Below are 26,524 nucleotides of genomic sequence, written 5' to 3' on the forward strand. Positions count from 1 at the left end.
TGTCTTAATATTTCTGGGCTATATGTAAAAATAGAAATAGCACCAATAAAAGCAAAGGCAGGAAGAGCAGCAGGCAAAGACCATGTATGCATACATACATATATGTGTATATATATATATATACAGTTATATATACATATACATATAATTAATATATACACAAACTTATATAAGAGACAGACAAAGAGAGAAAAAGAGAGAGAAGGGGGAGAGAAACAGAGAATGGGGGAGAGGCCAGTGCTAAAGTACCATTTGGGACCACTGACATTTTCAGATCTAGAAGGGACAAGGACAGCTAGGTGACTCAGTGACTAGAGCACTGGCCTCACACATTTCCAAGGTGTTTGACCATGGGCAAGTCACTTAACCTTGTTTGCTTCAGTTTCCCCATCTACAAAATGAGTTGGAGAAGGAAATGGCAAACCATTCCAGTGTCTTTGCCAAGAAAACTCACAAATAAAGTCACAAAGAATCATACATGACTGAAAAAAACTAGATTAGAGCAGGTTATAAGGGACCAATTGTATTAAGCAAGGAGTCCATGTGTCAATGGGATGCTGAAGCCATTTCAGCACACATGCACAACTACACACAAAGTGCTGCTGGCTCTTAAAAATGTTCCCTGATTTACTGAACCCTTCCTTCTGCTGATGATATTTTCTGAGACCAATCTCTGTTTCTCCTGCTTTGCAAATACTACATTTGCTTTAATTTATGAGAAAGGAATGAGTTGGAATAGATGCAATAGATTCAATAGGAAGCCAGAGAAGGAGAAAGAAGTGTTTGGTGCACAGAAGGCTTAAGTAAACTTTCAGCTGTGTCATCCTGTATGAAAGTGAAAGAAAGGGCTGATACCCTGAGCAGATAAGGTGTCTTGAGAAAAATATCTGAAAATTTCAACAAAGTCATCAGTTTGCCTTCCATTAGAGTTCACAGTCACATGCATCACTAGCAAGTCACCCTGCTCAGGCTGCCTCTTCACCCCTGTTGGTACTAGTGCTCAGAGGTGAGAAGTGGAGGTGGGGAGGTGGTGATTATAGATCAACTTAGTATTGAAAGTTATAAGACACTTTGTGTCCATATGTCTTGAAGGCTGGGGTAAAATGGAGCTGATTAAATGGGAGAAAGGAAAGGGAACTCTGAGTTCCAGATATACTCATACTCTTGAGGAAAGAGATTGATTTTTAAAATAGCTGAACTATCAAATGTTTGTACTTTGTACATATTATCTCATTTGCTCCCCACAACTCTGTGGGATAGGAGCTGTTTATATTTCTATTTTAAGAAATAAGGATCTGAGGTTGAGATAATTTAAGAGAAGAGACGTGTGTATGGTCAGAGCTAATAAATATATTTATAATAAAACATTATATATGTATGTACATACATAATATATATGTACGCACATATATACATATATGCATATGCACATACATGCATTATATGTGTGTGTATGTGTGTGTATATCTATATGGGATAGGATTTGACTCCATCTTCCTGAATCTATGTCCAGCATTCCAAACACCATGTCACCTAGCTGTCTCACAATCTACTCAGTGTTACAAGAGAAGCTATATTGAATGAAACCTCTTGGAAAGAATTTTTTCTACCTTATGTTAAGCCAAAACTAAGTCTCTGCCTGCATCTTATACTCAGTTTTGAAAATCACTTCATAAGATATGTCTACGGGAAGTTGACCATTTGAAAGAAACAGGCACTGAATCATTTTAGAAGTAAATTATTGGATGATAATTGATATGGTTAATAATTTCTGCCACAACCATAGCAATCATTTAGTAAATGTACTTAGTACAAGATGCAATAAAGCATAAGCCTTAGAGTTAGGAGGACCTGAGTTCAACGCTGACTCCAGACTATTACTAGCTGTGTGACCTTAGCAAGTCATTTAATCCTAATTGCCAAAAAAGAAAAAAAAAAAAAGAAAAAGTATGTGATGACATGGACATGAAGGTATGAGATAAGGTGGGAATGAAAATGTGCAAATGGTTCATGATGTGTATCACCATTAGAAAAAAACCTCCATGGATAAGTTCATGGATCCAAATGAAGTAGTGACATTCAACTGTATATGTCCATATGTCTGTTGGACATAAACAGACAAGTAGAATATGCCCCAGAGCAGGCATCTGAAAATACCAAGGCTAGTCACTAAAGGTTCCTCTCTGAACTCTTTCCACTTGAGTATTCCACCCCTTTTAGAGATTCTTTTTTTAAAGTGTTTTCCTTCATTAGAATGTAAGCTCCACAAGGGCATGAATCATCTATTCCTTTTTATCTTTGTATTCCTTACACTTATCACAGTAATGGCTTGTACTAACTACATTTACTAAATGCTTGCTCCTATTATTGCTGTTGTTGAGGAAATTGTTAAATACATCAATTATCATCCAGTTTTTCACTTCTAAATTGATTTAGTGCCTGTTTCTTTCAAATGGTCAACTTCCATAGACATTTCTTATGAAGCAATTTTCAAAACTAGATAGAAGACACAGAAGTTGGTTTAACATAAAATAGAAAAACACACACACATATATATACACATCTACATATATGTAAGCATGTGTGTGCATATAGATGTGTGTGAATGTGTGTATGTGTATGTGTATACACACATGTATACACACATATGTGTGTGTATGTGTGTGTGTGAATATATATATATATATATATATATATATATATATATATAATTCCTGAAAATATAATTCCAAATGTGGAATGGGGTTGGTTGTAGGGGGTGAATTTCTCCCTTAATGGAAATTTTTAAGTGGGCAATGATTAACTGATCCATTTTCACATATGTTGTAAAAGAGATGATTATTCAGATATAGTTTGGTTAGATGAGGTTTGTTCCAACTATAAAATATTATACCTTTGTGAAGCACATACAGAAACACACTCAACTTTTAGGGAACAATTCTTTTCTTTCTTTTCTTTTTTTTTTTTTTTTGAGGGGGGGGAAGGCAATCAGGGTTAAGTGACTTGCCCAGGGTCTCACAACTACTGAGTGTTTGAGGCTGGATTTGACTTCAGTTCCTCTTGACCCCAAAGCTGGTGCTCTAACACACCACTTACCTGCTTCTGGAACAATTCTAAAAAGCAAGATACATACTCATAACAAGACATATATGTTTCTCCTTTGAACTCTATTCCCATTTTCAATTCAGTCCAATAAGAGTTTATCAAATACCTATCACATGAACGATGTTTAACCCTGGCAATATAAAAGAATAAAACAGTCCCTACCTTCAAAGAGTTTATGTTCTATTGGAGAGAACCTACAAGTATGAGGAGATTTAAATACAAAATATATTCAGATGAATTCTTGGAAAAGCAGGCAGTGCTTTCAGGTTAGGCAGTGCTAACCTGAAGGATAGTCTTGTTAACAATAGATTAGGGATTCTAGAGGCTGTCTTGGAAAGGTAGGCTAGAGTGGAATATGAACATGGAAGGGATGGAGCTGACATGAATGGGTATGATACTATGATCTTATCATAGAAGAACATAGAGAGTTGTTGCCAAGGAAAGGAACATTGGTCTAGGCTACCTATAATTCAATTCCTGAGCAAGAAATGGATGGGAGGGAAGCATGATTACAAGCAGCAGGACAGGTATGAAAGCTTGTTCCTGAATGAAGATCAGCCTAAAGTCCTGGATCTTGGTTGGTTCTAAGGTGATGAAAGGTTTTTTTAAGTTATTATCTCCAATCCTCAGCTAGGTCAGTTCCGCCCCAGGGTTCTCTCCAATTTTGAGCATGTTGAGCATAAGTGCTTAAGAATATCCTTGGTATGTTATTGCTGACTAAATATGAACCTATATTAGACCTCAGTAAAATTCTCTGTGTCCTGCTCCCACTTGTTGAACACTTCTGTCCTGCCTGATACTATTAATTGTTTTTCTTGGTATATATATTTTTTCTTCCCAGGTTTAATTTCATTCAGTTAATAAGCATTGATTGAACACACACTTAAATTCTAGGCACAATGCTAAGTATTGAAGATACAAAGAGAAGCAAATCCATGGTACCTAAACTCAGAGCTCTCATTCTAGTGGGGGAGAGGAGGTAAATAACTATGTAGGTTACATAGATAAATATAGAATAAAAGGAGGGAAATCTTAAGTTTTTGGAAAGAAAGGGTCATGGCTCACTTTTTATACTATTCTCAGTTCTTGGATGCTTACTTCAAGAAGTATCTACCTATGTTGATGTCCATTAAATTCTATGATGTACATACTTCCAAATAGCACTGCTAAAAGCTAGGTAAGCAATTAATCTACATTATCTGGCGCCTAGATGTAAAAGTATACATTATTGAAATATGCCACACAATTTATTCTTTTGCCATTGAGTGTTGTCCCTGAGTTGATATAATATTTTACAATAGGCTTAAATGCTTAAGCAGTCACATGGTTGTGCCATTAGTTTAGGTTTGAAGAACTTCCTACTTAAAAGAGCAATATCTTATAACCCTTAGCAATAGAAACTAGAATCTGCATTTTATATTCATTTATTCATGCAGGAGAATTTATTGAGCACCTATTCTGGACAGGATACTATAGTAGGCATTCTAGGGATATAAGAAAAGTGGCTCTCTTCAGCTTGGAAGAGAAAGCATATAAGTGGTTAAGCAATAATATAAGATAGCATTATGTATGATTAAGTGGCAAGTGAAAAATTCAGAAAATAAAGGGAGTAGCTTCCAGAATAATGAAATCACTATTTCTTTTAAGGAAATTAACCTTGTTTTGCCAATAGCATTCATATTTTCCCCCTAATGACTGAATAGTCAAAAGGAATGAAAGGACTGCTTTCTGTCTTTAAGTAGAATTAACTCCTCTTTGTCAATACAAATAATGTTTGTTTTCCTAATGACTGAATAATTGATGGTAATAAGGTTTTGAACTTTTAATAGAGAAAAAATAACATTTTTATTGATTTTGGAGTTTACATAAATCATGAACTCATAAAATTATAGCCTCAAATTTTGAAGGGAATTTAGCGGTCACTTATTCCAACTCAAACCTTTGAAATATTTTCAATTCCCTTAGATAAGCTGGAAGCCCGAAGGCAGTGAACTCAAAAAGATATTAGATGTATGAGAAAAATCAACATTTTGCCCCATCAATGGCATTCAGGGTCCTCTACCATTTAACTTCAACTTAAAATTCTAACCTGTTCTTCCACTGTCCCTTTATTTTTGGTCCTTTGCTCAAATCAAGCTGGTCTACTGACTTTCTCCCAGATATATCTTCTCTGTTTGACCTCAGTTCTGCAAACATACTAACTTTACTCCTCCTTTATACTTCCCCTAATGCCTCCCACTTTCTTTCCTCCTATCCAAATTCTGTTAATCCCTCAAAATTCAATAATCATCACAAAGACTTCTCTTATCCCAGTACTCTATGATTTCTCTCTCCTGCTTTCATTCAATCAAAAAAGTTTGATCAAACATATGTATAAAATTGTTAAATGTTGCAGATGCAGGGATAAATAAGAATAGGATGATTCCTAAGGGGATTAAAATCTAATAGAGGAGATCATAATAAATGTAAATGCAAAATAACTACACAATGTTGTAATACAAAATGCATAACAGAAAAAGTATTATGAGAGTTGAAAAATAAGAGATAATTTCCAGCTTGGGGACATCATAAAAGGATTTATAAGAAGGGAAAATTTTTACAAAATATAATTCCAATGGAAAATGGAGGATATATTCCATCGAAACAAAAGGAGGTGAATAAAAGCATGGTGGAAGGAAAGTCTAATCCCATGTTTTGGGAATGGAGGATAATTTAATGTATCTAAAAAATATATTATCAGAACATGAAAAAAGATGTGACAACCTAGAGCTAGGTGAAGAGCTTTGAAGTTCAAATTAAGAAATAGGGAGCTATGGAAAGTTTTGAGAATAAAATGATCTGAACAGAAGGAAGATATATATGCCATGTACTGCAAAGGGGAGAAATTAAAGACAATGAAATCTATGTAGAAACTAGGTATATATTCATTGCATATACATTTTTGCCATTTATTGCTTTGTGTATGTATGTTATAGGTCTTTCCTCCCCAATTAGATTGTGAAGTCCTTGAGATTAAACCTTGAGGCCAGTATTTCAGAAAAGTATTTGAAAATACAACTCACCCTTCCCTTGCCAGGACCTTGGGATACTTAAATAATGAACAATAGGATGCTTACCTGGCTGAAATCTACTGAATAAACAGACAGTTTTGTTTGATAGAAAGAAATATTTAATGAGGACTTAGAAGCACATTGACTTTCAGAGAAATTTCCAGTTCAGTAAAAGATATGCAAATTCATCAAAAATAACCTCCATACATCGAGTATACAATTCTTAAGTCACCTTAAAGACTCAGACACACAAGAGAATGGAACTAGATTATTGGCTGAGAACTGTTTTGGGCCTAGCAGCCCTTGTTTCCTCCTTTGGGTCCCTAAAGAAGATTTGAGAGGGAAAACAGAAACACACCCACACCCATGCCCCAAAAATTTTAAAAAAATACTGTTGCCTCCTGCTCATCTGGCATCTCTCTCAACACCTTGTCCTCTTTCAGTTCTCAACCCCCAGGTAAAGGGGGAAGGGAGCTATATGTTCTCCTTCCCTTAGGAAGGGAACAAAAAGAGAACTTAAAAGACTTTTGTATTTTTAAGTCTTACTCACTGTTACTTCTGGTTCCAGGAAGACCATTTGATGTTTACAACAAAACCCTGAGCAAAGCAGGAAAGGTTTTATAAACCTTATCATACATCCCAGGCAAGTGAAATGGCTTACTCCAAGGACCACAAGTTGATACTGACAAAGTTATATATGAACTGAGGTTTCCTGGCTGCCAGTCTGGGGGGCTTTTTTCTTATACCATGGCTGACCTAGTAGAAAACATCCTCTGGGTGGGTCATGTAAGGTTCTATCAGTTTAATAGTTAGAGCAAGTAAAGGATGCAAGAAACAAAGAGGGTAACATTTATAGGAGAAGGGGAACAACAAGCAGCCAGCCAGAGAGAACAAGTTAAAAATCTGGTTAACTGATCAGGCAGTTCAGTGACCAAGATTGCAAAGTGAATAAAATATTAGACCTGGAATCAGGTTTTGAGTTCAAATTTGGTCTCAGACAGTAACTACCTGACTACTCACTTAACTTCAATTTACCTCGGTTACTTCATCTATAAATAAGAATCATAATAGTAGATATAACCCAGAGCTGTTCTGAGAATCAAATGAGATATTTATAAATCACTTAGCACAGTGCCTGACACATAGGAGGTACTATATAAATACTAGTTATTATCATTACTCATTTGATCACAGCTGATATTACTGTCAAAAGAAGGACTTGGATCCAGACCATTGTGACTCTAGGGTCACTATTCTTTACACTGTCCTAAGCTGTCCATCATCTCAAAAGGACAGTATGATATTTGGCCCCTAACAATGGCTGCCAAACCAAAAGAGTACATTTATTGATGAATAGTTCTTCAGTTCAACAAAAGAAACTTTAATTAAGCATCCATTCCATGTGTAGTACTTCAATGGCTGCTGGGGGAGATAAAGTGTTGATAAAAGACCCAGTACCTGCACCTCTATGGCTTATGGCCTTGTTGGCATGATACATATTCAAGTAACCCAAGTATCCAAATCCAACTAATCCAATCCCAGCCCACCCATGCCTGCCTATGCTATGGGATGCTTGTCCATGTTCTCCCATAAATTCCTCACAGAGGATCCATTCCTATTATTGGGATACATGGACTGTTTATTGATTAGTTGTCACATGGGCAGGACCAGCTTTGTCACTCATACATTAAAATTATGTATCTTTTATGCTGGTTTTCTGTTATATTTCCTTTTATAATATGTTTCAGGTTTCTCACATTCACCACCACTTAAATAACTATTAAAAATACATGCTCAGGTAAATGATCTACTTTAGACTTCACACATGGTAATCTATAAAAAAATTAAATGTATACTCAAGAAAGTAAAACCAGAGAAGACTTTATGGTGCAGGTGGCATTTGAGTTGAGTTCTAAAGGATGGCTAAACCTTTAAAATATAAGTTTGATAATGTTGAACATCATTGAACTAGTAAGGAATAGTGTGAACAGAAGCCTGAAATCAGGAAATCTTGGGTTATATTATATAAGGAATAGTTAAGTGGTCCATTTTTGCTGGAGTGAAAAGTAGTGGAAAAGAGCAGTATAAAATGAAGATGGAAACATAGAATGTCATGTGATTGTAAACTATATTCAATTTAAGAAATTAAATTTTATTTTGTAGATAATAGAGAACCTCTTAAGTTTTTAGTACATGAATGAAATAATGAGGTCTGTGTAGAAGTTATATCAATTGGGCAGTTATGCAAAGAACAAAAAAGAGGGAAGAGAGGACAGAAATGGGAAAAACTGTCAGGAGACTGAATTCTTTAGGTGAGTGCTCATGAAGTCTTCTAGAGTGGTAGTAATTAGAATAGAATAAATTCTTAGAATCATAGATACAAAAATGTAAGAGACAATTTAGAGGACCACGATCCCAACCCCTTCATTTTAAACATAAAAGAATTATGAGTATAAAAACTTAAATAGCTTGCCCCGTCCTGTTGCAATACATGAGAACCACCTGACAGTGGCTGCTGGAGATCCAACCCAGACCTGCAGAATGGATCTCCTCTTGTGAGAAGATGGTACAAGGAGAATGATAGGCAGTTGCTGTTCTCTGACCTCTCTGACTGAGAGGCCATTGCATTCTCTGACTTCTCTTCCCTTTGCTTCCAATTTATCTTATTCCCAGTCCACAACACCTGTATTAGTAAAGGCTGCCCTGCAACTCCTTCAGATGCTGTGAGCCACAGCTGTGGAGGCTCTCAGAGAATTGACACGCCCCTTAACAATTCCCCGTTTTTTGTTAAAAGTAGATTTAATTCCAGGTCCTGCAACTTCATAGCAAGGGCCTCTTTCCACAGTACCAAGCTGCCACAAGAGATACTCTAGATTTAGAATGATATTGGTAATGGACTAAAGATGAGTGTTGGAGAGGGAAAAGTCAAAGATAATGTCAAGAAGTCTGACATGAATGACTAAATGGATGCTGGTGTTGCTTTTTGGCATTGTGAAGGAAACAGGAGCACCAATAACCACTTTTCACCTTGAGAAGATGATAACATGTCTGTTGGAAAAAGCACCAGTAACCATTTTTGACTTTGGGAAGAGGATGTATATTTGAAGACATCAAATAGTTCTTGGAAGATATACCAGGGCTAGAAATAAAGACTTAGAAATCATCCATGTAGAAGTGTTTGCTGAACCTATGAGAGGGTATTTAATGGCTTGGGAAGAGAGAAAACAGACCTTTTTTTAAGGTCTGATGGGATATGGTCAACAGCAATTAAGAGAACTACAAAGGGATAGAAGGAAGTTGTTGACTTTCTTAAATGCAACTACCAATTGCTTCCCTTCCTTCCCAAGTACTTGTTTATTGTCCTTTCTGAATCCATTTTTCTCATCCCTTTTTGGAGAGTGCAGTTTTTTTATTGCTCTGCTTTGTATCATTACCTTAAAATGAAATGCACAATAGGTCCCAGTCTGAAGAGCAGAAGTTTGAATCGTGGTGTTCTGACAGAGACAATGAGGTGTCCAGATGGGGATCTAGAATGTTTTCTACCATGACTAGGAATCAAATTGTAAATGTCCAATAAGTGAAATCTCTGCAACATCAAAGCATCTGATTTTCACTTGCCCTTTTGCAAAATCCATTTATGTTTGCTTTTGAAAATAACTTTTAATTAAAGTCACCCTGTGGATTTTATATTGTTCATTTTTCAGCATCAGAAAACCAGTTATATAATTGCATTAGAGTTGGTTGGGATACAGAGAAAGGATCATTTGTGCTGTTACCTTTTAGAAATGGAGCCCAGTGGAGCTATTTATGTCACTTTGATTTTCCTGCTGGTCTCACCCAATTTGCCTTCCTTTCTTCTCATTTTCTTTATATTAGATTATTTTAAATTCCACTTTCTCCAACTCTGAGCCAACATTTAGCCCAATCATTGTTACCTTGTCCATCTTGCTTCTTGATTTTATTCACCTATGACCTGGTTCTTTGAAATGGACCCCTTATTTCAAGGATGAATTAAGTAATCTGACCTTGTAGATACATTGAGCAACTCAATCAGCCTTGCAAATTGTCATTGACTTTCCTGTGCTATAATGAAGCATCATTGGAGGACCTCCTACTTATAGTATCTTATTGTAGTAGTTTTATTGTATCTACAACAGCAATTGGCATAAACAGTTGAAGGAAGATTTGATTGTAGCTATAATGCATTTTAAATTTTGACTAAAATTATTGCTTATCCAATTAGCAAACACGAGGTACAGAAAAATGAACAAATACATAAAACTTATATGCCAAGAAGTGATGAGACAGCAAGGAAAGCTTCCAGGATCAGATAGATCTCTTTGGTGAACTGGTAAAAGAGATTTCCATCGACATACAGAATACTAATATCAATGAAACTATTCATCTATTTGACTAGTATTTTGGTCTTCTCCCATGATTTCATTGTTGTAGCAAAGTGTCAGTCAAGAAATACCTACTAATGTTAATCAGTTACTATTCTTTAAATTATATTCTTAAGAGATTTTCCTGGGGCATAGAGATTTTAAAAAGTGACTTGTTTATGGACTCATATGTTAGATGTAATATTTGAATTCAAACTATCCTTACTACTAGGTCAGCTCTTATTTATTATTCTGATCTGAATGCTACTCAATAAACTTCAATTATTATCTATGGCCTTTAGGATCTATCAGTTACTCAAGAATATATTAAATGTTTGTTATGCTCCAGGCATCAGGAATACAAAGAAAGAAGGAAGAAAGGAAGGAAGGAAGGAAGGAAGGAAGGAAGGAAGGAAGGAAGGAAGGAAGGAAGGAAAGCAAGGAAGGAAAGAAAAAAGGATGGAAGGAAGAGAAAAAAATACAACTAAAACAGTTCTTGTTTTAATTGTCTTCTAAAGACTTTCAAAACCTAGTTCCCATAAATTTACCTTTCCAGAGTTGTTTTACATCAGTCCCCCTTTGAACACTGAATTCTATCCTGCTTTCTTTCATGGTGCTTCCTATGATATTCCTGTTTCCCTATAATTATCCTTTTAAACTGGATGTTCTGGATTCCTGGAATGCACTCCCCCTCTTCTCTAAACCTCTTATAATTCCTTATTTCCTTCCACCATGCAAAAATGACACATGCTACATGAAGATTTTTCATGATATATTGTGTAGTGCCTTCCTTAAGAAAACATCAGCTCCTTAAGGTCAAGAATCATTTTTTTGTTGTTGTGTCCTCAGCACTTCGGACAGCGTACAACATATAGCTGTTTCTTAATAAATGCCTTTGATTGATTGGTAGACTGAGTATGTAATAATATCCAAACTACTTCCAGTAGTTATTCCAACTGTTTGATAGATAGTCAATGAATGTAGTATGGTAGATGAAGTGCTAGAATTGGAATAAAAAAGACCTGGCTTTATAGGAGATAGAGAACTTTTAGAAAGACTTTCTAAAGAAATACAAACTAAACAAAAGCTTTCTCTTATTCTTAATTTCAGTTGTAAATGTAGCTGCTCTCCAAACCCATCCAAGGGGACAATATGAAATGATTGCTCAGTTGTGTCACAAGTACTGTCTGAACCTGACTACTGGAACTCCCTCATTTGTAAAACCCTAGATACCAAGGCTTTGTTCAGCTACCACATTGGGCAACAAATATTATCCAGTGACCATTTGCCAAACTCCTCATGAAATCCTGACCCATTTAGGAGAGCTACATGACTCTGTAGGTTCATTCATACCTCAGGGAAGATTACATGGAACCAAAGCAGTTATGGGTGAAGGCTCAATCTAAATTGAAAAAGTGAAATTTCCACAAAAAAGGCAGCTTCTTCAATGAATCTGTATATTAAGGCTTCCCATTTCCACTTGTAATGTTAATTCTACCATTTCTCACATTTTATCTTTTTCTCTATTAACTTTAAAAAACAATTTTGTAATTGCTATATTGTCCTGGTGTTTCAAAGCCAGGTTCTTCCAACTGTGTTAGCTATGTAACACTGGAAAAGTTATGTTTATTGATATCATGGAATTCATGAAGATCACATAAGATAATGTATATAAGGTGCTTTGCAAATCATAAATTGCCACATAAGTGTCAGAAATTATTATTGTTGTTCAAACAGCTTATATAGCATGGTTCACAACTGAATCTCATACTTGAGCAATGGTCTGCTCAGTATTGAATACATTAAGACTGTCGAATCCCAACTGGTTTTTTTAGTATAGCCTTAGATAAACTTTTTGGCAGCCATGTGCTATTGCTAAACAATAATAATAACATTTAGATAGTATTTTATAGTTTGCAAAGTGTTTACAAATATGATCTTATTTTATCCTCACAACAACCTTGTGAGATAGGTGCTATCATTGTCTTTATTTTGCAAGTGAGTAAACTGAAGCAATCAGCAGTTAAATTTCCCAAGATTACACAGCCAGTAATTGTCTGAGGTTTGATTTAAACTCAGGTGTTTCTGACTCTTATCCCAATGCCCTATCCACTGTGGCACCTCAGTTCATTTAAATACAAATTTCTTCTAGATAGTCTTATCTAGCCATACTTCCCCTCTCCCATACATGTAAAGTTTTATTTTTCAACTCAAATATGAGATTTTATTTTTATCCTTGTTGTTTCATTTTATTTGATTTGACTCACTGATCTAGCTCATCAAAATCTTTTTGATTCCTGATATTCAATCAGTGTCTTAGTTTTTACTCCTAGCTAAAGGTGTTCTGAAGATTTAATGAGCATGCCCTTAATATCTTTCTGTAAATGTTCAACAAAAAAGTCAAACAGCAGAGGCCATGCACAGAATCTTTTGGTACTCCAACATAGACATCCTTTGATGTTGTCATCAAGCTATTTATAACCACTTTCAAGATATTCAACCATTCAACCCATTCTGGATCTACCAAGGTGTGCTCACAACTGTTTCAAACTATTTAAAATGACAACATAATAGACATTATCAAATGCTTTATTAAGCTTTAGATCAACTAAGTTTATTGTGTTTCCTGGTCTTCCAGCTAGATAATATTGTCAAATAAAGTTTAAAAAAACCCTCATTTATCCTGATTTGCTCATGATGTACTCATTTTGAGTCATTGAAATTTTGGTTTCCTTTACTAAAAATTCTTTATCATTATAAAGAAGTTCATTATCTCATTGGAAACTCCTCCCTTTATTGAAGATCAGAATTGTATTTACTATTACCCAGTTTTCAGAACTTCTGTTCTCTTTCATCTTGCAAAGTCCCTGACAATAGTTCAATAATCATGTCTATTAATCAACAAACACATATTAAAGCTTCTAGGATGTGCCAGGCATTGTGCCAGAAATACAGAGACAAAATTAAAATTCCCCTTGCCCTCAATAAGCTTACATTCTATTAGTGTAAATCATATATACATATGAAATTGATTTTAAAAATAGATACAAAGTAATTTGTATGGCAGACATAAGCTGCCGGACAATTAGGAAATATGAATATTAAGTTTGGAGTTAAATCTCGAAAAAAACTAGAAAAGAGATATAGAGATAAAGAGGAAATTAATTCAAAGTGTGGGGAACAGCTTCTCCTAAGGCATAGACAAAGGAAATAATTTAATAAGAAATAAGACTGGGCCTTGGATAAAGAAGAGGAGTATTAAGATTGGAATGATTGGTTCAGTCACATTTAAATAGTTTTAAATGCCAAACAATGACTTTACATTTTATCCTAGAGGTAATTAAGAGCCAGTGATTTTTATTGAATTGAGGCACAACGTGGTCAGACCTTCATTTTTGGAAAATCATTCAGGCAGTTTAATTGAGAATAGATTTTAGTGGGAAGAGACCTCAGGCAGGGAGAGTAATGAAGAGGCTATTGAGGTAATCCAGACAATAGGTAATGAGAGTCTGGACTAGAAGAGTAGACAGAAAGGTGGGATGCAAGAGATTCTCTGGAGGAAAATAAACTGACTTGATATGCCATGGTATGGGAAAAGGAAGTTGATGAGGATTCTAAGATTGACTTCCTCTCAATGAACTCTGACCTGATAGCCAATAAGAAGATCCCATTCTTCTGGCATTCAGAATCCAAAATGCATTTTAAAACTATAAAAGAAAATACTTTAGTCACTAACTTTGAGTGTCTTGAAACACCTTCCTATCCTGACCCCATATATATCTATGCACAGTGCCTAACATAGTGCTTTCTGCATAGTATGGCTTAATAAATGTTGGATTGGACTGAATTGAATATTGGGGGAAGGTGCTATTAGTGATATATAAATTCGTTATTGATGAGTTGTTTGTAGGACATTTTTAAGTTTCAAAGTAAGCTGTTGTTTATAAAAAAGATGCCAAGTAAATAGATAAAAATGTTTTGCATGCATTTTAACTTTTATTTTTAGGGAAAATAATATAATCAGTCTTGAAAGTAATCATATGCCATTGCTCAAGTGTGTTCAGCTGCTTACCACTGACAGTTTTTAGGGACTGAAAATTGTACCGTGGGAGGCTATATTCAGTCCTGGACCAATACCAAGCAAACAAAACTAGACTAAAGGATGAGTAAGATCCTTCAAGTTTGAGTAGAAAAAAGCTGTTGTCTGGTGGGGGTAGGTAGCTACTAGCTGTAGAAGGACATGGTCACCATCACTCTAACCAGTTCTGTTGGAGACCATCTGTTGCCTGTTACTTACCCGTTCTACCCCCACCTCCATCCCCTACAGGATCCCCTTCCCCCAGACATCTGTTCTCAGGAAGACCTGTGTCTCTAACTTACAATCAATTTGCACTATCCATCCAACAACTCCCAGAAATCCTGTTCTCTTTTTTAATCCCCACAATCTCTCACTGCTCTCAACCCTTCACTCATGCCATTCCCTTCCTACTCCAAAGTCTTATACCCAAGCAAATCACAAGGTGACCAGGAAAGAACAACTTATTGCCAAGCATATTGCCTTGTGCTGAAGAGGCACAAAATGTCAATTAATACTTAGGGGGCAGATTTTAAACCTTAAAGCACTACAGAAATGTGAACTATATGAGCAGTAGCAATAACAATAATAACAGTACATTCTTAATTAAATTGAAGTTTGAATTCAAAGCTACCTCATATCCACTGGCTTTCTACTTCTGAAGAGTCCTATCTTTGTAACCAAAAATAAATGGGCAGAGATTTGAAGGGAAGGACAAAAGAATTAATACTAAATAGTCACAATTTATCAAAGGCATTGAAGTCAGCAGTGTCCCTTCAACTAAAGTCACGTATTGTTCTCATGAAACCACTTCTGCAAAGTCTAAGAAATAGGGCATTAAATAATTTACCAATTTTGAAGTTTTGCCCTATTTTTAATTAAGCATAGTAACCTAATGAAAAGAGGTTTTATGTAGTGAATAGGCTACTGGCATAGGGATAAAGAGACCCAATTTCTTGGAATTTCAGCTAGCTTTGTGACCTTAAGAAATCATTTATCTTAGTTTCCTTATTGGTAAAATGGAATTGTAGTGGAAGATCTCAGAATTATCAAAGACCAACTCTCAAAATTTATGCATATCTACTTAGATTCAAAAAGGTTTGGTGTGATATGACAACCAAAAATTTTGAGTCATTTAAACTTTTAAGTCATTAAACTGCTTTAAAAGAAGAATAATAACTGGGATTAAGATAATGATGGTCTTTCTTCACTTGGTCAGGACCAAAGTAATCTGTTCAGAATGTCACAATTATTGGACAGAATCCAAAGGAGATAATTGGGATGCTGAAATCTTGAAGCCATAGCATAGGAATAGCCATTAAAGGGACTAAGGTTGTTTACTCAAGGAGAGAGAAGATAGAGGGAGTACATGATAGCTGTCTTCAAGTAGCTGAAAAAAAATCTCATATGTAAAAAAGAAATCAGATTTGTTCTAGTCATACAATGTAGAAGTTTAGAGAGGCAGATTTTGAATCAATGTAAGCAAAATATAAAATTCCTAAGAAACAGAATGACTTCAAAATGGGAAAGACTTTCTCAGGAAGAAATGGATTCCCTTCCCTGGAGATTTTGCACATGAGATCTATTTCTTGAGTATGACCTAAAGGTGAATCTTGTTACATACAGTTTGAACTAGATATATTCTGCAATTTCTTCTAAAGCTGAGATTCTGGGACAATTCAATGTTATTTTGAATGATTTAGTAGTGTTTGTAATATTTTTGTTTTGTTTTGTTTTGTTTATAAATGGTTAAAACAATTTCTCTTAGCCTCAATTGCTTCATATACAATATGGCAGGTACAATTTTTGTATTTTTTGGTATTCCAAGAACATAACACAATGCATGGAACATAACTGATGAATAATAAATGCATATTTTTTTTGATTTGAGGTCATAAAATTGTTGAGAGTTTCAAATGAGATAACACATGTATAGATCTTTGTAAACATAAAAGCACTAGGTAGATGTCACTTATTATCATCAACAACCAATATAATCCAAATCTATCCTCTCTGGGAGAGCAGTTAGGTGATGCTAGCAAGAGTACTGGGGCTACCTAGATAGAGGAAGACCTAAGTTCAAATCCAGTCCCTATTTTTGACTTGTTCTGTGATCCTACCCTGTTTGCCTCAGTTTCCTCATCTAGAAAATGAACCAAAGAGGAAAAAGCAAATTACTCTAGCAGCTTTGCCAAGAAACCCCAGATGAAATGACTCAACAATAACATTCTCTTTGAGGCATTTAAACTTTAATTATTCTTTCTTGTGATCAATGATAACTGTCAATATTTCATTAGAATTTCATTATCATTTATTTCAAGCATGATTTGGCCAACTTCTAGTGAATAGTGTTTTCCTTCACTATGCAAACTTCTGTTCTTTGAACTGGAACTCTGTGTCCTGTAACAAGGCAGAAAAGAATCCTGGCAATAAGCACAATGAAATTTTATCCTTTAATATCTCATATTAGATCCCAGATGCAATATAAAGTAATCCAATATTTAAAATTTGATATTTTGTGACTCCAGTTCTGCAACTATTTTGGCAGACCAATATAATCTATCTAGGACAAGTTGATTTCTACATGATATGTTCCTGAGTCATGAGAAATATCCCCAAATGCCTCAGTTTAAACCTAGAATTAGAATCTACAAATACTAATTTGATTAGAAAGTGCTAAAGGAAGGGGAAAGTTTTCCTGTAGTCATTCCTGAAGATGGTTGAGTAGCAGGAAGAATTAGAATATCAAAGAATCTTTAAAATTGGAAGAGTAGCCTCAGAAGCCAACTAATTCAACCTGTATCTGAAAAAAAAAAATCTCTAGAATGTACTTACCTTGTGATCATCCAGATGCTACTTAAAGACCTCAAGTGAGGATATATACCCTGACTCCTAAAACAACAATTTGCATTAATCTTAGGAGGGTCTTTTTATATAAACTCAAGATTTGTATCTTAAAATTCTACCAATTGTTCCTAATTCTGGCTGGAAACAAAAACAGAAGTTTAATATTTTTTTATACTTGAGAGTACTTCAAATATTTGAAATCAGGCATCACGTCTCCTCTAAAAAAAATTTTTTTTTCTAAGCTCAACATTTGTTTTCTTTTTAATGGTACATTTTCCAAATATATTTATTTTCCCAAATACATACAAAAATAGTTTTCAGCATTCATTTTTGCAAAAACTTGCCTTCCAAATTTTTTTGCCTTTCTCTCTCCTTCCCCCATCTCAAGACAGCAAGCAATCTGATACAGATTAAACACCTGTAATTCTTCTAAACATATTTCTATATTTGTCATCTGTATAAGAAAAATCAGATCAAAAGGGAAAAAAAACAAAAAAGAAAAAATCAAGCAAACAAACAGCAACAATATATCATATATCATAGTATGTACTATGTATACATTCAGTCTTCATAGTTCTTTCTCTGGATGTGGATGGTGCTTCCCATCACAAACCTATTAGAATTGCCTTAAGTGACCTCATGTTGAAAAGAGCCAAGTTTATTACAGTTGATTATCACATAATCTTGTTTTTATTGAAAAGAGCCAAGTTTATTACAGCTGATTATCACATAATCTTCTTTTTACTATGTACAGCGTTCTCATAGTTTTGTTCACTTCACTTAGCATCAGTTCATGTAAATTTTCCTAGGCTTTTCTGAAATTAGCCTGCTAATCATTTCTTAAAGAACAACAATATTCCATTACATCCATATCCTATAATTTATTCAGTCATTCCTTAACTGAGAAGCAGCCATACAATTTCCAGTTTCTTGCCCCTACAAAAAGGGCTGCTATAAGGTCAACATTTCTAGTTCTTTCAATAAATTTTCATGTGTCATGATTTCAAAATCCTTAACTATCCTGAGTGTCATCATCTGAATGCCTTTCAGCTTTAGCTATGACTTTCAAAATGATTTAGGGTAGTATGCCAATTAGATTACCTAGAATTAAACAAGACAACATAATTTATCTGATAGAACAAAGTGTAACAAATTTCAAGGTAAGTAATGAGAAAAAAGAATAAAAAATAGCATTATCAGACCTCAAACTATATTATGTGGGAATCTGCAAGTCTATTTGGTACCAGTCTAAAAAAGAAAAATGGGTCAGCAGAATAGACAGGATCAGTAAGGATCAAAAGCAATGAAAAACAGTAAAGAAACCTAAGTTATGTCTTTTTGACAAGAAGTAATTGGAATATATTTATAGCAGTTTGGAAAATTGGATTTAGACCATGATTTTATACTACATATGATAAGAATTTCAAAAAGGGTAGCCAACTAGAAAATAAAACACAAAAAGATATTTTTAAAGAATAGAATAACTTTAGTCAAATTTTGACTCAGAATCACTTTCTTTATCCCCAAAATAGAAGAGGTTATAAAAGTCAACATAAACAATTTTGACTCTATAACATTTAAAATGTTTTACATGAATAGAGTGAAATAGGATAGAAGAATATTATATAATGGGAAAATATTTGCATCAAATATCATGGATAACAGTCTGAGATCCACAGTATGTATGGCGTTTGCATAAACATAAAACATCATTCCTCAGTATCAAATAAATGGTCAAATGAGCTCTGAATAAATAATTTCAAAAGAACAGTCACAAATTATAAATAGCCACATGAAAGTATAAACCACAGCATAAATAAATAAAACCAAGTGAATATAGCTCTGCTGTTTCACCTCAAGTAATACAAATAGATAAAACTTATAAAAAGGATTAATTGATTTTAGATTGGAAATGGAAACACAAACTAATATTATTTTGGATGTCATTTTAGAATTATTCAAGAAATATGATTAAAATATCTGAACTTTGTGACCCAGGAATTTGATCACCAATCATAACCCAAGGAAGTCAAAGATAGAAACAAAAGTCTAATAAATGCCTATGTTTTCATATCAGCACTCTTTTATTACCAAACCACTAAAAACAAAACTCATTAACTAAGGAAGAACTATAAGAAAAAAATTTGAATATACACCGTCTAATATTATATTATTTTAGTATGTTCTATATGCCGGGCACTAAATGCTTTATAAATGCCATCTCATTTGATCATCACAACTCTGGGAGATTATTATCCCCTTTAGAATTAAGAAAAAGGAGGCAAAAAAGAAAGAAAAAGGAGGCAAACTAAAGTTGTGACTTGTCCAAAGCCACACAACTGATAAGTATCTGAAATTAGATTTTGAATTCATCAAATTACCACCTATACCACCTAGCTAAGTTGGATAAAGGGGAATCCACAATGGTAAAATCAAGAATCAATAAAAACTAAAACACTTTTATGTACTCTTATTCTTTGTCAATATCTTACAGCCTATTTTATTACATGTTATTTTATACTCCTCTATAGCCGTATTTCCTTGGCTTATGTCCTTAAATAATCCGAGAACTTTTTTGTTTTGCAGAGAAATTTACCACTTAGAACAGTATCAGACAGAGTAAGCACTCAATGATATTTTATTGATTGATATACAGTTTGTTTTTATAAGGGTGATCTTGACCACTTTAGTGCACTAATCTTGTGGAGAAAAAAAAAAAAGATATTATTATTGGCTATAGCCTAAAGATGGTATGCCTGTTAATTAAGAATCAAAATTCTCTCAAAGTATAATATGTTACTAGTTTTTTCTGTTGATTATAGAATTAACAAGGGAACAGAAACAAAAGAAGAACTAGGATTTAAAATTACTGTTTATTTATGCTTTATGATGACCCATTGAAGGAAGAGTCTAGAGAGAAACCTTAAAAAAACAAACACTTGGGGGAGTAGGAAAGAGTGGGGTAGAGAGAGCATGACAGTTGTGTTTCCAGAACCTGAAAGGTTTTCATATAGAGAAGACATTAGAGTTGTTTTGCTTGACTCAAGAGGTTAGATCTAGGATCATGGTAGGAATTTCCAAGAGGTTAATTATGATTTGATGCAAAGAAAAAACTAATGAGAAAAGTGATCCAAAAATGGAATGAAGCTAGGGATTCTCTTTCTCTGGAGATCTTCAAGTGAACACTAAATGGTTACTTGTCAGGGATGTTATGGAGGCGATTCTTGGTTAAGTAGGTATAAAATGAATTGATGGCCTGTCATGTTCCTTTCCAATCCTATTATTTTCTAAGATAAACTAAAAAATAGTTCTAGTAGCTATTTGGCACAGAGGGTAGAGTAGTGGACTTGGAGTCAAGAAGAATTACCTTCCTGAATTCAAAACTGGCCTCAGACTCTGTGTCATGTTGAACAAGTCACTTAATCCTGTTTGCCTCAGTTTCCTCATCTATAAAATAAACTGGATAATGAAATACCAAACCACTCCAGTATCTTTTCTAAGATCTCTAATGGGGTCTTTAAGAGTAGACAATTACTGAAAACAACCGAATAACAACATCAAAGAAAAAGGTCTAGAAAGAAAGCAAAAGAAAATGATAATTTTCTGGATTTCAGTTGCCCAATTTGGAGGTTGTTCTCATAGAGTAACCCAAGAAACATCGATAGATGTTCTGAGCTGAATGTCAGTACTTGGTTCCAAAGCAGACTTAATGTTACTTAATGTAATATGCTTTTTGAATTTTATCTATCTTTTTCTGAGCAGCATTGTAACAATGGAGGTTAGGATACATTGTTAGATTTAGTCATTATGGGATGTATTTATTAATTGCCCCTCTTTTTAACAAGGAAGGATTCTATAAGAAAAGATATTATCTAGGCCAAATCTCAATGCTGAGAATAACCTCAGTTAAAATATTATGATTGACATATATATGTGATTCAGGCAACGTATGTATTCTCCTGGATCTGCAGTTTCCTTGTCTTTAAAATGGACCAAATGAACCCTAATAATTTATATAAATGACTATCAAAACCTGTCAATGTACCCTGTTACTAGTTAAGCCTTTAAATTGAAGAGGAACTGCAAATTTTCAGTTGGGGAAAATGTTTCTTCATCAACAGCTTTACTACAACAATAAAATCCTGGGTCTTACTAAACCCTTCTTCCCACTCCCATTCCACCCCTGACCCCACCCAACAATAACAAAGGAACAAAAATAAATCCTAAACTTGAACTGTTTTGTACCCCGTAAAGCTCTGTCAAATGGACTAGTGCTAAGAAAACTGCCTAACTTTAATTTCTAAGTCCTTTGCTGATATTCTTTGTTCACAATTGATTCTGGGAGCCAGGAACACTTTACGTGAAATAAACACTATGCTGAATTGGAGAAAGATATTTTCAGCTCTACAGGTATCAGATGATGATAAGGAAATAATAATAATAAGGAAACTAGGAAAAAGGCAGAGCAATAAGAAAGAAGATGGAAGAAATGATTGGGGGGGATGCTGAAATGTAAGGAAATAACAGAAAATAATTCCCTGTAAAGTCACTGATTTTAGAAAGCTCTATTTGGTATCCATATTTAAGTGAGTGCTCACTTCTTCAAAGAACAGTTTTAGTCTACAACAAAGATGTTGACTTTCAAAAACTGGCCTCAGGATTTGGCTGGCTTTAGATGTTAGAAGAAAAACGAAGATTTCCTATTTAGATAAATCTGGATTAGGAAATTTAGGATTTGAAATGTTCCCTCATGATACTTGGGAGGATAAGGGCCTGGAGCATCTAACCTCCATAGTGATTTCAGTCCCATTATTTTACTTGAATTGCTCTCCCTTAAAGAGCTCTACTTCAGTTAGAGTCGACTATAGCCAAGTGTCTTGGGTCCACTAGGTTTTATCCTGTCTTTAAAGTATAGTACATGAATTATATTTTTTGAAAGCAATCATCCCCCTATGTTTTTTGCCTCAGAACAAACTTTACCTCAGAGCTTTACTTTAAGCCTTGTTGATTTTGTTAATATTTTATCCTCGTGTAGAATGTAGCCATTAATGACTTGGACAGCTCTGCAATTTCTGTGGCTTGTGGCTTGAGAATTTATTTTGCTCCTTTTAAGCATCTTGGCCTTCTTGACCTCAGTGGCCTTTATGGCTTGAAAATCCTAACCATAATCTTCTGTAGGGATTTATATAGGTGTTTATTATGGCCTATAATCTGTGATACTGCTTCCAATATTCAGGTTGGGGAAAGGTTAAGCTGGGATATCTTTGTTCTTGAGTAAAAAAGTCCACAAAGTGTTGGTGTAGACAGAAAGAAGATTGAAACAAGCAGTAACTTCAATCAAGGCCTAAGCCTTTGTATATGTCAGAAAAGAACCACTGTGATGGGAGTGGGGAGGAAGTGTATAGTTGTTTCCAGTCTAAAAAGAAGCAGTTTTTTTTTTTCTTTTTAACTCTTAAACTACAAAATCAAAAATTTTTTTCCTACCATTTTATTATATGTAGTACAATTCACAGAATCATAGAATTTAGCATTGAAAATTAGAAGGAATCTTGGAAACTATCTAGTCCAGTTAATATAGAAGAAAAATTCCTACTAAGATATACTTAACAAGTTCAGATTCAATTCAATTCAGTTCAAATTTATTCAACTCAATTCCTTCTGACTAAACCATGGGCTTAGACTATGCAATAGGTTAGTGTCAACCTTTTTTTTTTTTTTTTTTTTTTTTAAGAATTTGGTTTAAGAAAAACAATTAGGTCATATGTTGAGTTTATTCCTCCTAATAAGGCAGATGTGTGTGTGTGTGTGTGTGTGTGTGTGTGTGTGTGTGTATTAGAACTGAGGTCAGGATGGACATAAGCAGGGGGCACTTATAAAGATAAAAATCACAAGGGGAAGGGATTGTAATCACATAGTGGCCTCAGGTTATTCCTAGATTGGGTTGTTTTTCAGAAGGCTATCTTGGCCAACTCAATTTGGTCACTGGGTAGGGGTTAACATGAGCCAGTCTGAGTTGGTTCTGTGCCATTTCAGGAAGAGTTCCAGGTTGAGCATGCAAATACTGCAAAAAACGTCTGATGTATTCAATTTAAGGAATGCTCAATTTGTCTCCTGCTTCTGATTCCCAAGGTCAAACTGACCTTCTCTAGATAGTAGGGGAGCTTAAGCAAATCAAAATGGTTAGTAAAAATCATTAATTGCCTCAGTTTCACAGTCGCTCCTTTTTGCCAAAGGAATTTATGATCTCCAAAGGCCAAGGAATGACTGTGTGGAACATGGAGCTCTGAAGTTATGGCCGGGCCACCCTGGGGCCCCAGAAGGTTAATTATAAGGAAAATTAGTATTAAGGCCATGTTGGAAGAAATCTGATAAGTTAAGCAAACTAACAGCACCCCAGTGACCAAGAGATAAAGCATGTGCTTTGGGGCAAGAAAGAGACTCAAACAGGAGAAGGGCCAGAATGAGAAACTTCTGACAGGTACCTGAATCAAGTACTTTAGTGGCTGGGCACATAATAAAAGGAGAGAAAAAACTGGTCTGGGACAGCTGTTTCATCTGAAAGTTGACCTGGGTCCATACTAGATGAACCTTTGAGGTACCTGGACCATTCTGCCATTCACTTAGAAGCAGAAAATTACTGCAGATCTAACTATCTCTCTTAGACAAAACTCTGAAAAAAAGTTGACAGTAGACAGTGAAGAAATAAAAGGGAAAATGAAAGGAACTACTGCTTTCAAGGAGTACAAAAGGTATCTAGAGCAGTACAGTGAACAGAATGCTAAACTTGGAGCCAGGAAATTCCAAGTTCAAATCCTGCTGAAGAAACTTATTAGTTGCATCATCCTAGGCCAACCATTTAACTTCTTTTAACCTCAGTTTCCTTATTTGTAAGACAGAGATAATAATAGCACCTAATTTTTTTTCTCACTTTCTGCAAGAGTGGAAAGCCCATATCCTAAAGGTATTTTTGTTGTTCCTTAAAATAAATTAGAGGGGCAAAAATAGTTATTGCTTTTTTTATTTCTTTTCTAGGTTTAGCATCCTGGTCTTTTTGCTGTTACAGTTTAGGACTAAGTGAGAAAAGTTGAGGAGGAACTTTCAATGGGCACCTTATCTGTGGCTGTCTTTTTTATTCCCCCATTGCCACATAGGATTTATTTCACAAGCAGACAAGCTTAGACCAGCCAGGTGCAAATGGGCGAGAGGCCGTCTGCTGGTCTCACTTTTCATAATCACTTACAAGCTCATGTGTGTTGACACCCATGCTTCTCAAAACCACTTGTAAGCACAAGCCTCTCTGATATGTAGCTCCTTTAATTGTTGAATGATTATTCTGTGAGAATTCACTACCGTACCACTGGCATTCTATGTTGTTGGCATCTAATAGGTGAATCATGGAAAGACAAAGAATATCTCAACCAAAGTTCAAATTCAATAATTAAATTTGAAATGAAATGTTAATGAAAGAATGTGTACCTCTGTATGTGTGTCTCTGTGTGTATGAGAGACAGAGACACAATCATAGACAGAAAGATAGAGACACAGAAAAAGATAGAGGCAGGCACACACACACACACACATACACACACACACACACAGAGAGAGAGAGAGAGAGAGAGAGAGAGAGAGAGAGAGAGAGAGAGAGAGAGAGAGAGAGAGAGGGGAAGGAGGGAGGGAGAGAGAACTTGAGGGGAAAAAAGGAGAGACAGAATAGACGAAACTACAGCAAAGATCTGATGTGGAAAAGGATCATTTTGCTCAAGTGCTACCTGTGAAAAAACTCACCTTCTGTAAATAAGTATTTTTCAAGCATGCCCTAAATTTTCATTTCTCACCCCAACTTCCCCAAGCGTATTTAGCAGTCACAACATTCTACATTGGCTACAATGTGCTAATTAATAGCTAGTTTGAATTGTCCCAGAGGAAAAGTCATATATTCTGCTAAATAAAAAGCAATATCACAAATCTTTCTTTTTTCTAATTGTCATAAAAATATTTCAAAGCAAAGTCTGTTGAATTATTTAGAAATCTCTTAATGGTGTAAATATTAGTGATGCTGCAATAAATATTTTCAGCTTGGTCTGGAGATGATCAGCTGAAGATCTGTTGCTTCTAGGACTTAAATTAAGATCTATTTAAGGCTGCCTGCTGGCCACAAAATAATTACTTATACTTGCTAGTGCCTAAGTCTGTTAGACTTAACTAGCAGGGGAGATTTTTTGTTTTCTTAAGTTGGAAAATTTCATTTTTTCTTTTAGAAATGTCATTGTGGCTGATGTTAGAAGAGATTACTAAAGAGATGAAAAAAGCTGAAAATTTAATTAATCTTACTCTTTTAAAAAATCTGTGATTATAGTAAGATAGATCCTGCCCACATTTACACAGAATATTTCAACATACTTTTTCTTTTTGGGGGGAAGGGTTACAATCAGGGTTAAGTGACTTGTCTAAGGTCACACAGTTAGTAAAAATATTCAACATGCATTTTCTTACCATTTTTAACTAAAGTTTATTTCTTCTTTTGGGATATATTTTTCTTCCTTTCTTTTTTCTTTCTTTCCTTCCTTCTTTCATTCTTCCTTTTCCTCAAAAATACACATGGGCATGTTTTAGTTATCAAACTAAAATTGTGGGGTTTATTTTAAATCGTGAAAACAAAATAAATTTCCTTTTTCCCTTGGCTAATTTCCTTTTAATCTCTGTCAGTAAATTATTGTAATGGTCATCAAATCATTAATCTCCCCAAAGAGTATTGAACACAATGAAATAAAGGAGACCTCTTCTATTCACTTTTTCTTAGTATATTTGCAGTCATTTGAAGAAGTGTTCATTTGAAATGATCTGCTGAAAAGTAAATTTCAGTAGTGTTATGCTACCAAAATTCCCACCAATGTAAATTGAGAAAAAGAATGGAACCCATTTTCATGGTCAGTGGTTCACTGGGTTCAGTTTTTCTTCTTTTTTTTCCTGGGCATACAAGATTAAGAGAACATAAACTGACATTTTTTCATTGCTCTGTCATTTACAGAAGATGTTGATAATAAGATGTCTAGGGAAGGATTTCT

At 34.8% G+C, this 26,524-nt stretch overlaps 1 protein-coding gene across 7 annotated transcripts in view; it reads left to right on the forward strand.

The window, feature by feature from the left end:
* Positions 1-26,524, forward strand: part of NTNG1 (netrin G1) — a 432,645-nt gene that overhangs the window by 187,394 nt on the left and 218,727 nt on the right. The window lies entirely within an intron of this gene.

This window comes from Sarcophilus harrisii, chromosome 4, assembly GCF_902635505.1.
Source record: "Sarcophilus harrisii chromosome 4, mSarHar1.11, whole genome shotgun sequence".
Taxonomy (NCBI): domain Eukaryota; kingdom Metazoa; phylum Chordata; class Mammalia; order Dasyuromorphia; family Dasyuridae; genus Sarcophilus; species Sarcophilus harrisii.